The sequence below is a fragment of the Stegostoma tigrinum genome, chromosome 5 (genome assembly GCF_030684315.1).
Source record: "Stegostoma tigrinum isolate sSteTig4 chromosome 5, sSteTig4.hap1, whole genome shotgun sequence".
NCBI classification, from domain to species: domain Eukaryota; kingdom Metazoa; phylum Chordata; class Chondrichthyes; order Orectolobiformes; family Stegostomatidae; genus Stegostoma; species Stegostoma tigrinum.
The window spans coordinates 75,640,471-75,654,470 of NC_081358.1; the positions used below are offsets into that span (position 1 = coordinate 75,640,471).

General features: G+C 49.4%; 1 protein-coding gene across 5 annotated transcripts in view; it reads right to left on the reverse strand.

Moving 5' to 3' along the window:
* The window catches only part of efr3a (EFR3 homolog A (S. cerevisiae)), a 195,527-nt gene that overhangs the window by 70,525 nt on the left and 111,002 nt on the right, over positions 1-14,000 (reverse strand). The window lies entirely within an intron of this gene.

The following is a 14,000-nucleotide window of genomic DNA, read 5'->3' on the forward strand; positions in this document are numbered from 1 at the left end:
GTAGCCTATTATCTTGTTTTCAACAGTCAGGTTAAATTCACTCTCTTATTCGCATGATAAATGACACTGTTGGAACTGGAATAACTGGACCAGAGATGCTAGGTCAGGTATACAGATCTTTAATACTTCAAACTCATCGTCTTTGCTGGATCTGGTATGTCTAATTGTTCACTTCAGGGGATGTAAAATGAACAAACTTGGTTCAGTGTTAATATGTATGATGGCAGGGATCTCAGTGGTAGGCAGAGTAGAGGTTACCCCTTTCCGACCAGACACACACACACACACACTTTATACCTGCTGCTCATACACAGAAAACTGAAGGCCCAGCAGGAGACCAGTTGGCCCATCATGTCTTTGCCAGCTTAAAAGAAGCTAACCAGTGCAATTAAATTTTCAGAGATAATGGGAACTGCAGATGCTGGAGATTCCAAGATAATAAAATGTGAGGCTGGATGAACACAGCAGGCCAAGCAGCATCTCAGGAGCACAAAAGCTGACGTTTCGGGCCTAGACCCTTCATCAGAGAGGGGGATGGGGGGAGGGAACTGGAATAAATAGGGAGAGAGGGGGAGGCAGACCGAAGATGGAGAGCAAAGAAGATAGGTGGAGAGGGTGTAGGTGGGGAGGTAGGGAGGGGATAGGTCAGTCCAGGGAAGACGGACAGGTCAAGGAGGTGGGATGAGGTTAGTAGGTAGCTGGGGGTGCGGCTGGGGGTGGGAGGAAGGGATGGGTGAGAGGAAGAACCGGTTAGGGAGGCAGAGACAGGTTGGACTGGTTTTGGGATGCAGTGGGTGGGGGGGAAGAGCTGGGCTGGTTGTGTGGTGCAGTGGGGGGAGGGGATGAACTGGGCTGGTTTAGGGATGCAGTGGGGGAAGGGGAGATTTTGAAACTGGTGAAGTCCACATTGATACCATATGGCTGCAGGGTTCCCAGGCGGAATATGAGTTGCTGTTCCTGCAACCTTCGGGTGGCATCATTGTGGCAGTGCAGGAGGCCCATGATGGACATGTCATCAAGAGAATGGGAGGGGGAGTGGAAATGGTTTGCGACTGGGAGGTGCAGTTGTTTGTTGCGAACTGAGCGGAGGTGTTCTGCAAAGCGGTCCCCAAGCCTCCGCTTGGTTTCCCCAATGTAGAGAAAGCCGCACCGGGTACAGTGGATGCAGTATACCACATTGGCAGATGTGCAGGTGAACCTCTGCTTAATGTGGAATGTCATCTTGGGGCCTGGGATGGGGGTGAGGGAGGAGGTGTGGGGACAAGTGTAGCATTTCCTGCGGTTGCAGGGGAAGGTGCCGGGTGTGGTGGGGTTGGAGGGCAGTGTGGAGCGAACAAGGGAGTCACGGAGAGAGTGGTCTCTCCGGAAAGCAGACAGGGGTGGGGATGGAAAAATGTCTTGGGTGGTGGGGTTGGATTGTAAATGGCGGAAGTGTCGGAGGATAATGCGTTGTATCCGGAGGTTGGTAGGGTGGTGTGTGAGAACGAGGGGGATCCTCTTGGGGCGGTTGTGGCGGGGGCGGGGTGTGAGGGATGTGTCGCGGGAAATGCGGGAGACGCGGTCAAGGGCGTTCTCAATCACCGTGGGGGGGAAGTTGCGGTCCTTAAAGAACTTGGACATCTGGGATGTGCGGGAGTGGAATGTCTTATCGTGGGAGCAGATGCGGCGGAGGCGGAGGAATTGGGAATAGGGGATTAAATTTTCTACCTTTTGATCTGCAGACCTTTAGCCTATGACACTTCATTTACACTTCTTATATCTTTTGTTTTTTTTTCAAACCTTCATTAGTCTTTCAGCTTGGGAGTTGCAAACCTTGATGCTCTTGAAGAAAACAAGATGTCCTCTCAATCCTTCTGCCAATTATTTTAGATATAGCACCTGTTTAAGGACCTCTTTTCTAAGGAAAACAAGTCAATTCTAATCGTTCTATCCAGGCCCCTATTATTTGGAATACTTTTATGATCACAGCTGATGTTGCTACTAAACATGACAGGTTTCACAGAAAAATGGCCTTACAGATCTTTTGTTTTTGTTTTTAACAAAAAGTGGTGTCTCACTGAAATACAAGCATGTAATAGGGAAAATTTTGCTTCAATGAAACAAACCAAAAATCATCCAAACTATCCACTTATAATACAAATAGAGTTGATTAGCCCAGTTGGCAGGACAGCTGGTTTACAATGCACAGTAACGTCAACAATCTGGGTGCAAATCCCACACTGACTGACATTACCATCAGGATTCTTCTTCTCAACCTTTCCCCTTGCCTGAGATGTGATGACCCTCAGGTTAAATCACCAACATCCATCTCTCTCTATGACACAGCAGCTCTCTGGTCTAGCAAGGCTGTGGTGACTTTACCTAATAAAAATTCAGATTTATTTTAAACGTGCTGTAAACTATAACACTATTAATCCCAAAACACACCACTGGTATGCAAAAAACACTCGTACAATACAAACATCAGTATCTCTAGGTATCCAACACCTCAGCAGGTTTAAGTCACTTGGGACAATGTTTAGATTGGAACTTCAGATAAATTCTTCCTGGAGTGATAATACACCTGCTTAAATGTACTTAGCTTTAAGTAATCTCTTCAGGATTTTATCCCAACACATCTGGTCTGACACGAACACGAAGTCTTCACTCAGATAACCTAGTTCCTACATGCCTCTCTCTTCTCGGGAGCACTTTTCTACAAAGCTATCCTATTCTAAGGGCTTTACAGGATTGTCCCAATCAAAATCAAAAAATAAAGTAGGAATCTCTCTCTCACTCCGATTTGTGTTTTTCCCTTAAACTTAAAAAGTTCCAGAACACACTAACACTCTTCAAGGTCTTATTTACAACAACAGGTTCTAACAATCTAAAATAAACATGTCTATCAGAAGTGCATACAAGTTTAGTTGTTCTGAAACTATGCCTCAAAAACTGTTTATGGTGATATCACCATGGATACTGAAATACTTAGCTTCAGACACACTGCTTACTAACTCAAAAGCCACAAACAAAAGTTATACAAATAATACCACAGTTCGCATCGTAACACATCAACTAAATTTTTGCTCAATCTCCTTTGTTCCAAAAATATTTTTAAAAAGTCAATCTATTCAATGTGCTACCTCATTATTAAAAGTTTAATTTCTACCAACATTGTTGTGAATTCTCCTTGGCACCCTGCCTAGTTTGATCCTCTTTCTTGCAATGCTGAAATCATAGACAGTACTTCTGTTGTGGCCTAACCATTACTACATAATGTTTTTACAACCTGTACCTTAATGGAAGAGGTATTCCATACACTATCTTAACTTAAAAAGCATACAGCATCTTGTGTTTTGTTTTTGCTAAACAGCGTACAAAAGCAAACAAGTTGTAGTAAATTGGTTGATCCTCAATTTCTAGCTCAACTTCAGAAGGGTGTGAAAGCACTGAAGAGATCCCAGAAAGGTTTAAAGGATGAATGACTCCAGTTACATGGATACGCCAAAGGGGAAAATAAAACCCATCTCCTTACAGCAGAGAAATATTTAGGAAACTTGATTCAAGAGTTCAAAAATTATGAGGGATCTGAACTGAGGAGAGACTTTCCTATTGGTGGAAAGAGAAGACCAATTCAAAATAATTGGCAATTTTTTAAACTATGCCCCTCATTCTAGATTTCTCCACAAGAACAGGCATCCTCTCAGCATCTACTGTCAAGCCCCCCAAATCTGGTGTTCTAACAAGATCACCTCTAAATGAGTAAAGGTCCAACCTGTTCAATGTTTCCTCAAAAGGCAAAGGGATTAGCCTCATGAGTTTTCTCTGAACTGTTTCCAAAGAAACTATGTCCCTTCCTTAAGCATGACCAAAACTGTACATAGTGCTACAAGTATTACCTGGATAATGCCACTTATTTTTTTACGAAGACTACCTTACTTTTATTCTATTTCCCTTTGCAATAAAGGCCAACATCCAACTTAACTGCCTAAATACTTGCTGTAGATGCATGCTGAAGTTTTGAGAATCATGGTTACCTAAATGCTTCAATACTGCAGCATTCTGCAGTTTAGAATAGAATAGAATAAAACATTACAGCACAGTACAGGCCCTTCGGCCCTCAACGTTGTGCCGACCTGTCACACCGATCTGAAGACAATCTAACCTACACGATTCCATGTACATCCATATGCTTGTCCAACGATGACTTAAATGTACTTAAAGCTGGCGAATCTACTACCGTTGCAGGCAAAGCGTTCCATTCCCTTACTACTCTGAGTAAAGAAACTACCTCTGACATCTGTCCTATATCTTTCACCCTTCAATTTAAAGCTATGCCCCCTCGTGTTCGCCGTCACCATCCTAGGAAAAAGGCTCTCCCCATCCACCCTATCTAACCCTCTGATTATTTGATATGTCTTAATTAAGTCGCCTCTCAACCTTCTTCTCTCTAACGAAAACAGCCTCAAGTCCCTCAGCCTTTCCTCATAAGACCTTCCCTCCATACCAGGCAACATCCTAGTAAATCTCGTCTGCACCCTTTCCAAAGCTTCCACATCCTTCTTATAATGCAGTGATCAGAACTGTACGCAATACTCCAAGTGCAGCCGCACCAGAGTTTTGTACAGCTGCAGCATAACCTCTTGGTTCCGGAACTCAATCCCTCTATTAATAAAAGCTAAAACACTCACTATTTAAATAAATTCCCACCTTTCTGTTCTTCCTAAGTATACAACATCACATTTTCCCATATTTTACCGCACCTACAAATTTTTTTTGGCCTTTACACAACTTACCTAGGTTTCACTGCAGACTCTGCATCACTTGTCCTACTGCAGATGTTTGTACACATTTTCTTTATTAATGTGTTCAGAGACACTATTAAATAATCTCTGGCACACACAGAACTTGAACCCAAGCCTCCAATCTCAGAGGTGTCAGTGCTTCATTCAAGCCATTAATATACACTATGATAGGCTGCGGTTCACAAATATGTGCGTTACTGCATTAATTTTAGTTTTCCGAACCAAAACTAGCCCATTTATTCAGACCCTCTTTCCTGTTAGTCAGTTCTTTATCTCTACCCCAACATCATCCCTTTCTTGTGTAGGTATCTTACATGTGGCACTTTATCAAACATCTTTTGTAAATCCACATACACTGGATACACTGTCTCTCCTTTATCCATCTGCTTGTTACATCCTCAAATAAATGTGCTGAAAATAACTCGTCTTTCACAGAATCATACCAACTCTGCCTGAAATGTCCTGTTACCAGCACTTTAAAATTCACTGCAGCATTTTCCAATAACAGACATTAGCCAAAGTTGTCTACAAGCTTCCACCTTCCATTATTTTTTTTAAACAGAGGTGTTACACTTGCAGCTTTGCAATCTGCTGGGACCCTTCCAGAATCTAGTGAATTTTGGAAGATTGTAACCAACCCACTCACTTATCTCTGCTGTCAGTTATTTTAAAGACTAAGGGTAAAGGCCATCAAGATTGAGCAAACCTGTTAGCCTTAGGCTCCATTAGTTTCCCACAGCTTCTTTCCTCCTTTGTGTTTCTAGATTTTCTACTACTTTTAGGATTTCTTTCAACTGTGAAGATGGATGGAAAGTGCTTGTTCAAAGTCTCTACCATTTACTTGTTTCACATCGGATGCCAATGCTTACTTTAGCTATTTTCCATTTGAAATACTTCTAAAAGCATTTACTGCTTGCAGTTTATTTCTTCCAAGTTTTCTCTCAGACTTTCATTTCACCCTTTCATTTAATGCAATCCTTTACTAGTTTCTACAATTTGCCTAATCTTTTAATTTACCATAAATCTTCACAATATTTTAAGCTTCTTTCTTCATTTGATACCACTTAATTTCCATAGTTAACCTTGACTGCTGCATAATTTTTGAGATTTATGAAATATTTCCTTAAAATATCTGCCACTGATTCTCTATCTTTCCTTGTAGCTAATTTACCCAATCCTCAACCGGTGTTTTTTCGCCTTACAAATAACTTAAGTTGAAGAAACAATTTACAGACCTACATTGTTCATGCATGAACGACATTCTATCATGCAATGATCACTTTTGCCTAAGGATCCTTTGATAGGTTTACAATGAGATCTTTAATTATTCCTGTTTCATTACACATTGACATGTCTAGCGTAGCTTGCTCCCTGTAGGTTTTAGTACATACTTTTCTGAGAAACTGTTCCAAACACATGACTCATTCTCCAGACTACCTTTGGCAATTTAATTTGTCTATTCGATGTTAAGATTAAAGTTGATTTCTGCAGTACCTTTCCTGCAAGTTCCCACTATTATTTGATTTATATTCCGTTCTAATGTAGCTACTGTTACAAAGTCTGCAAACTACATCCACTTGTTACTGTCCCTTTTTTTTAAAAAATATAAATCTCCAAATCAACTGGTTTAAATTTTGGATTCTTCCAAACCTAGGTCGTTACTCACTGTTGTACTTATCCATTCTGTATTAACAGGACTAGACCAGCTTATTTTCCTTTCTTTGTCTCCTTACTAATTGGCAGACCAGGCTTGAAGGTTCAAATGTCCTATTCTTGTTTGTAACCCACAGAAGAAACAAACAAATCTCGACCTCAAATTGGAGAGACAATTTTTTAAAATTGTGCCCATGGTTCTAGGCAGCCATAAGAGCATCCTCTCATCATCCACGCTGTCAAGTCTCTTTCAGTTCTTTGCTGATAAGACAATGTTGTTTACACACTGATCCTGTCTTTCATTCGCTGGTTGAGAATTTCCGCCTTTCACTATCTCCTTTCAATTGAAAATTTGCAGATAGAATTCCATGGGTGTGTTAAGGTAACTTTTGCCTAGCAATTGTCTATTGAAAGGTTTTTCTTTCAGGTTCAGTTGTGCTGTGTGTCAGTGTGCTTAGAATAGTAACTACGAATTCTTAGATAACAAGGTGTAGAGCTAGATGAACACAGAAGGCCAAGCAGCATCAGAGGAGCAGGAAGGTTGACATTTGGGTTTAACCCTTCTTCAGAAATGGGGGTGAGGAAGAGGATTCTGAAATAAATAGGGAGGGGGGGGAGGCGGATAGAAGATGGATAGAGAAGATAAGTGGGAGAGGAGACAAACAAGTCAGAGAGGTGGGGATAGAGTCAGTAAAGGTGAGGTGAGTGTAGGTGGGGAGTAAGGGAGGAGATAGGTCAGTCCAGGGGGAGCAGGGGCTGGGATGAGGTTGGTAGGGTGGGGGTGGGAGGAAGGACAGGTTAAGAAGGCAGGGACAAGCTGGTTTTGGGGTGCAGTTGGGGGAAGGGAGATGTTGAAGATTCTGAAGTCCACATTGATGCCATTGGGCTGCAGGGTTCCCAAGCAGAATATGAGTTGCTGTTCCTGCAACCTTCACACGGCATCATTGTGGCACTGCAGGAAGCCCAGGATGGACATGTCGTCTGAGGAATGGAAGGGGGAGTTGAAATGGTTCGCAACTGGGAGGTGCAGTTGTTTACTGCAAACCGAGCGTAGGTGTTCTGCAAAGCGGTGCCCAGCCTCCCCTTGGTTTCCCCAATGTAGAGGAAGCCACACCATGTACGGCGGATGCAGTGTACCACATTGGCGGATGTGCAGGTGAACATCTGCTTGATGTGGAATGTCATCTTGGGGCTTGGGATGGGGGTGAGGGAGCAGCTGTAGCACTTCCTGCGGTTGCAGTGAAAAGTGCCGGGTGTGGTAGGGCTGGAGGGGAGTGTGCAGCAGACAGGAAAGTCCCGGAGTGAGTTGTCCCTCCGGAAAGCAAACAAGGGTTGGGAGGGAAAAATGTCTTTGGTGGTGGGGTTGGATTGCAGATGGCGGAAGTGTCGGAGGATGATGCGTTGGATCTGGAAATTGGTGGGTGGTGCATGAGGACGAGGAGGATTCTGTTTTGGTGGTTATAGTGGGGAGGGGGTGTGAGGGATGAATTGCGGGAAATGCGGGAGACACAGTCGAGGGCGTTCTCGACCACTGAGGTGGGGTGTGGGGGGGGGGGGGGGGGGGAAGAAGAGCACGGGGGAGTTGCAGTCCTTGAAAAATGAGGACATCTGAGATATACGGGAGTGGAATGCCTCATCTTGGGAGCAGATGCAGGAGGATGGGTGGGAGGAGGTGTATTCTAGGTAGCTGTGGGAGTCGGTGGGCTTGAAATGGATATAGGTTTCCAGGTGGCTGCCAGAGGTGGAAATAGAAGGTCCAGGAAGGAGAGAGAGGTATCAGAGATGGTCTAGGTGAACTTGAGGTTGGGGTGGAAGGTGTTGGTGAAGTGCAGAACTGTTCAAGCTCCTTGTGGGAGCGCAAGGCGGCGTTGATACAGTCATCAATGTGGTGGAGGAAGAGGTGGGATTTAGGGCCAGTGTAGCTACAGAAGAGGGGCTCTGGATTTGAGTTTGCTCGCTGAGCTGGAAGGTTAGTTTTCAGACGTTTCGTCACTTTTTTTTATTTGAAAAAATATACTTTATTCATAGAATGTACAAAAAAATAAAACATTTATACACCTACCCAGTCATGCAAGGCACTCCGGGTTACCCGGGGGTACGTACACCAACTAAAGGAAAAAAATAAAACAGACAAAAAAACAAAGCAAAGAAAACACCCCGGCAGTCGTCACCCCGCACAGTCCCAGTTGGCCCCCTGACCAGTTGGGGAAGGCGCCAGCTGGGCCCAGTTACCAGATAGGATTCTTTTCCCTTTTCTGGACGAGGGGGCTCATACGGTGGTCTTTCCCCACCGCGCCTTGGCGGCGGCTGCCCCAAGCTTTAGCGCGTCCCTCAGCACGTAGCCCTGGACTTTGGAGGGCGCCAGTCTGCAACACTCGGTCGGGGTCAGTTCTTTCAGCTGGCAGACCAGCAAGTTGCGGGCAGACCAAAGAGCGTCTTTCACCGCATTGATGGTCCTCCAGGCGCAGTTGATGTTGGTCTCGGTGTGCGTCCCCGGAAACAGCCCGTAGAGCACGGAGTCCCGCGTCACGGAGCTGCTCCGGACGAACCTCGACAAATACCACTGCATCCCCCTCCAGACCTCCTACGCGTAGGCACACTCCAGAAGGAGGTGATCAACAGTCTCGTCCCCCCTGCAGCCACCTCGAGGGCAGCGTGCAGTGGTGCAGAGATTCCGGGCATGCATAAAGGATCTCACTGGCAGAGCCCCTCTCACCGCCAGCCAAGCAATGTCCTTGTGCTTGTTTGAAAGTTCTGGCGATGAGGCATTCTGCCAAACGACTTTGGCAGTCTGCGTGGGGAACCACACGACGGGATCCACCCTCTTCTTTTCCCGAAGGGTCCTGAGGATACTACGTGCTGACCACTGCCTGACGGCCTTGTGGTCAAAGGTGTTTCCTTTCAAAAATTTTTCCACGAAGGACAGGTGGTACGGAACGGTCCAACTACTCGGAGCGTTCCGCGGCAACGAGGCCAGGCCCATCCTTCGCAACACCGGGGACAGGTAGAACCTCAGTAAGTAGTGACACTTGGTGTTTGCATACTGAGGATCTACGCACAGCTTGATGCAGCCACACACAAAGGTAGCCGTCAGGGCGAGGGTGGCGTTCGGTACGCCCTTTCCCCCATTTCCCATGTCTTTGTACATGGTGTCTCTGCGGACCCGGTCCATACTCGACCCCCAAATGAAGTGGAAGATGGCCCGGGTGACCGCAGCGGCGCATGTCCAGGTAATAGGCCAGGCCTGCGCCACATACAACAGTACCAAAAGCCCCTCGCACCTGACAACCAGGTTCTTACCCGCGATGGAGGGGGACCGGAGCGTCCACCTGCCCGGCTTCTGCTTCAGTTTGGCAACACGCTCCTCCCAAGTCTTAGTGCATGCCCCAGCTCCACCAAACCAAACACCCAGCACCTTCAGGTAGTCTGTCCTGACGGTGAAGGGGATGAAGGAGCGGTCGTCCCAGTTCCCGAAGAACATGACCTCGCTCTTACCCCGATTGACTTTGGCACCCGAGGCCAGTTCAAACTGGCCGCAGATGTCCAACAGCCTAGTCACCGACCGACGATCGGTGCAGAAGATGGCGACATCGTCCATGTACAGGGAGGTCTTGACCTGAAGGCCTCTGCTGCCTGGGATAGTCACGCCCTTCAGGCTCACGTCCTTCCTGATGGAGGCGGCGAAGGGCTCCACACAGCACACGAACAAGGCAGGAGAGAGCGGGCAGCCCTGCCTGACTCCAGATCTAACAGGAAAACTGTCTGATTCCCATCCGTTGATTGAGACTGCGCTAACGATGTTAGCGTAGAGCAGCCGGATCCAATTGCGGATGCCCTCCCCAAACCCCAATTTGGAGAGGACGTCCCTCATGAAAGCATGAGAGACCCTGTCGAAGGCCTTCTCCTGGTCCAGGCTGACGAGGCAGGTGTCCACCCACCTGTCCTGTACGTAGGCGATCGTATCCCTGATGAGCACGAGGCTCTCAGCGATCTTCCTGCCCGGCACAGCACAGGTTTGGTCAGGGTGAATCACTGACTCCAGGACAGACCTGACCCGGTTGGCGATGACCTTGGCCAGGATTTTGTAGTCCACGTTCAAAAGTGAAATGGGACGCCAATTCTTAATTTCTTCCCTCTCCCTCTTCCTCTTGTAAATGAGGGTGATGATGCCGACCAGGCCCCACAGAGCGGAATATAGCTCGACCGGTAAGCCGTCGCTTCCGGGAGTCCTATTCCTCTGCAAGGACTTGAGGGCTCTGGCCAGCTCGTCCAGGGATATCGGCCGGTCCAGCCACTCCCTCGTGCCGTCGTCTAAGACCTCCGTGATAGACGACAGGAACGACTCGGAGGCCATGCTGTCCGTGGGCTTCGTGTCGTACAGTCCGGCATAGAAGGATCTGCTGATCCTCAAAACGTCGGGCTGAGACGACGTCACCGAGCCGTCGTCCTCCTTCAGCCGGCTAAGCACAGAGCTCTCTTTGTGCACCTTCTGAAAGAAGAAACGCAAGCACGTCTCGTCCTGTTCCACAGAGCGGACCCTGGACCGGAAGATTATCCTGGAGGCCTCCGCGGCGAAGAGCGTGGCTTGCTGGCCCCTCACCTCGCGGAGGTCCTCCGTGACATTGACCCCATCAACTGCAGAAGGAGCAGGTTCTGCACCCTTTTCTGGAGTCGCGACAGCTTTCCCCGCCTCTCTCTTGCCTTCTGAACACACTTGAGGACAAAGAACCTCTTGATGTTCTCCTTCACTGTCTCCCACCAGTGGCCTGGAGACTCAAAGAGGGGTTTCACGGTTCTCCAACCGGCGTACTCCCTCTTAAGCTCCTCGACGTTCTCTGGGGTCAACAGAGTCGTGCTGAGCTTCCACGTCCCCTTGCCGGCCGGCTGGTCGTCCTGTAAGTGACAGTCGACCAACAGGAGGCAGTGGTCAGAGAAGAACACCGGTGGACCTGACCGAGAACGTCCGTGACACAAACAGGAAGTCTATCCTTGAGCAGATAGACCCGTCTGGCCGCGACCAGGTGTACCTCTGCTGCGCTCCGTCTGCAGGGGTGCTGAAGACGTCGAGCAGCTTGGCGTCCTTCACCGTGCCCATCAGGAATCTGGACGTGACGTCCAGTTGAATCGCCCCACCCGCTGTCCCCACGCCGGATCTTCCATCTGCATCAATGATGCAGTTGAAGTCTCCGCCTAGGATGACCGGCCTGGATGTGGCCAGAAGGGGTGGAAGCCGCTGCAGGACGGCCAACCGCTCACTCCGTACCGCTGGGGCGTACACGTTGATCAGCCTCAGGGGAGCATTCCTGTAGGTGATGTCAGCCACTAGGAGGCGCCCCCCCAACACCTCCTGAACTTGAGATGGTGAAGTCGCGCCCCCGCAGCAGAATAGCCAGGCCCGAGGAGCGACAGTCGTTACCCCCGACCAGATCGAAGGCCCACAGGTCCAGGCGCCGGACCATTTCCCGTACCTGCCGAGGTGCGGTATCCCGCACTCCTGCAGAAACAGGAGGTCCGCCTCGATGGTGGTCAGGTAGGCCAACGTGGACACACATCTCGCGGTTGACTTGACGCTGTGCACATTAATGCTCGCAACTCGTACCCCCATTGTGGGCAGTGACCGCAGTACCCTCCCCTAGTCCAAGGTCCAGCCCCTCCATCTGTCCCTTCATGCCCATTGCCTGGGCTAACTGCTGGACGCTCTCCGGGCTCAGGAAACCATCCATGCTGCCTTCCGGGTGGCATCCCCCCGTCAGGGGTGCGGAGGCAGGACGGTCCGGCTCCGGGTCAGGCTGGGGACGCGCTGTTTCCTCCTTCCCGCCTGGAAGTTCCGGGGGGCCCTCCAGTGCTCCAGCGGTACTTGACTCGGTGTCGGAGTGAGCCTCAGGACGCCTCCCATCACCTGGAAGCGGGGTGCTGCTTTCCTTCCCCCTCGAGACCTTTAACTTCTGCTTCGGGTGGGCCCTCTCCGAATCCTCCTCGTCAGAGGAGCTCTTATAGCCCCCCTGTAGCTGCCTCTTCCCGCCTGATTGTTGCGGTTCCTGGGCCCGTCGACACACCTTCCCCCTCGCTTTCCGGACTGTTGTCCACTCCCCTGGGTCGCCTGTCGCCGCCTCCATTGGCTCCGGGTTATCGGGGGGGGGGGGGTGGGGGGGGGGGGGAGATCGGAGCCTGCAGGGGTGCTTTGCTGGCCTCGGGCCCATCCTGCACGGCCTGGCCCTCCTGCACATTAGTGGGGTCCTTGCTGGGCCCTGGTGCCTTCCTCTCCTCCGGGGGGGCTGGCCCCGCATTTCCCCTGCCGGCGACCTGGGCGTAGGTGGCACCCCGCTGCGGGCATGCCCTATAGAAGTGGCCCGCTTCCCCGCAAAGGTTGCAGCTTCTCTCTCGTGGGCAATCCTTTGCAAGGTGTCCCTCCTCCCTGCAGATGGTGGCTTTGCAGTCGGCCGCCATGTGACCTGACCTACCACAGGCATGGCAGACTTTAGGTTGCCCTGCATAGGTCAGGTAGCCCCTGCTCCTGCCGATCGCGAAGCTGGACGGTGGGTGTGCGACATTCCCGTCTGCGCCCATCCTCAGCGTCACCTTGACCTGCCTCTTACTCGTCCAGATGCCAAAGGGGTCCACGATGTCAGTTAGGTCCCCTTCCACCTTCACACACCTTCCTCGGAAGGTCAGGACATCAACTGCTGGCACATGCGGGTTGTACATGTGTACAGTCACCATACGGCTCCTCTGCGCTGGCATCACAAACAGTGGGATAGCGGTCAATACAGAGAGGGGGCCCTCACTTCCTTTCTCCTTGAAAACCTCCGGTAAGCGCTCGCAAAGCTTGGCACTCCGGAAGGTCACGTCGTAAAAACCTCCTCCGGGGAAATCCTGCAGGCAGTAAATTTCCGCAGCAGCGAACCCACAACAGTCCAACAGGACCCTCTTCACGAAGGTGGTGCGGTCCACAGGTGCACCTTCATCCACCTTCTTTACAGAAAGACGGATGGTGTTCCGGACCCCCTGACCTGGGGCACGAGCACTTGCCCCAGCCATCGTTGCAGGTTGGCTGCTCCCCTGAACCAGCGTTAGGCCGAAGCCAGCATTAAGATCCACTGGTCGCAAGGGTGCACAGCCAACCCGACGTCCTCCTTTCACCTCCAAGATAGCACTCTCGTCCTCTCGGTCCACAAGAGAGGTCTTTATTGTGTTCGAGATGTAAGCTAGTTCACTGAGCTTGCCGGTTTGTTCCCAGACGTTTCGTCACCATTCTAGGTAACATCACCAGTGAGCCTCCGACGAAGCGCTGGTGTTATGTCCCGCTTTCTAATTATCTGGTTAGGTTTCCTTGGGTTGGTGATGTCATTTCCTGTTCTTTTTCTTGGAGCCAATCTACCATCCCCTGAGAAAAAGAACAGAAAATGACATCAACCCAAGGAAACCTAACCAGATAAATAGAAAGCGGGACATAACACCAGTGCTTCGTCGGAGGCTCACTGATGATGTTACCTAGAATGGTGACGAAACGTCTGAAAACTAGCCTTCCAGCTCAGCAAGCAAATCACATCCAGAACGTCAACC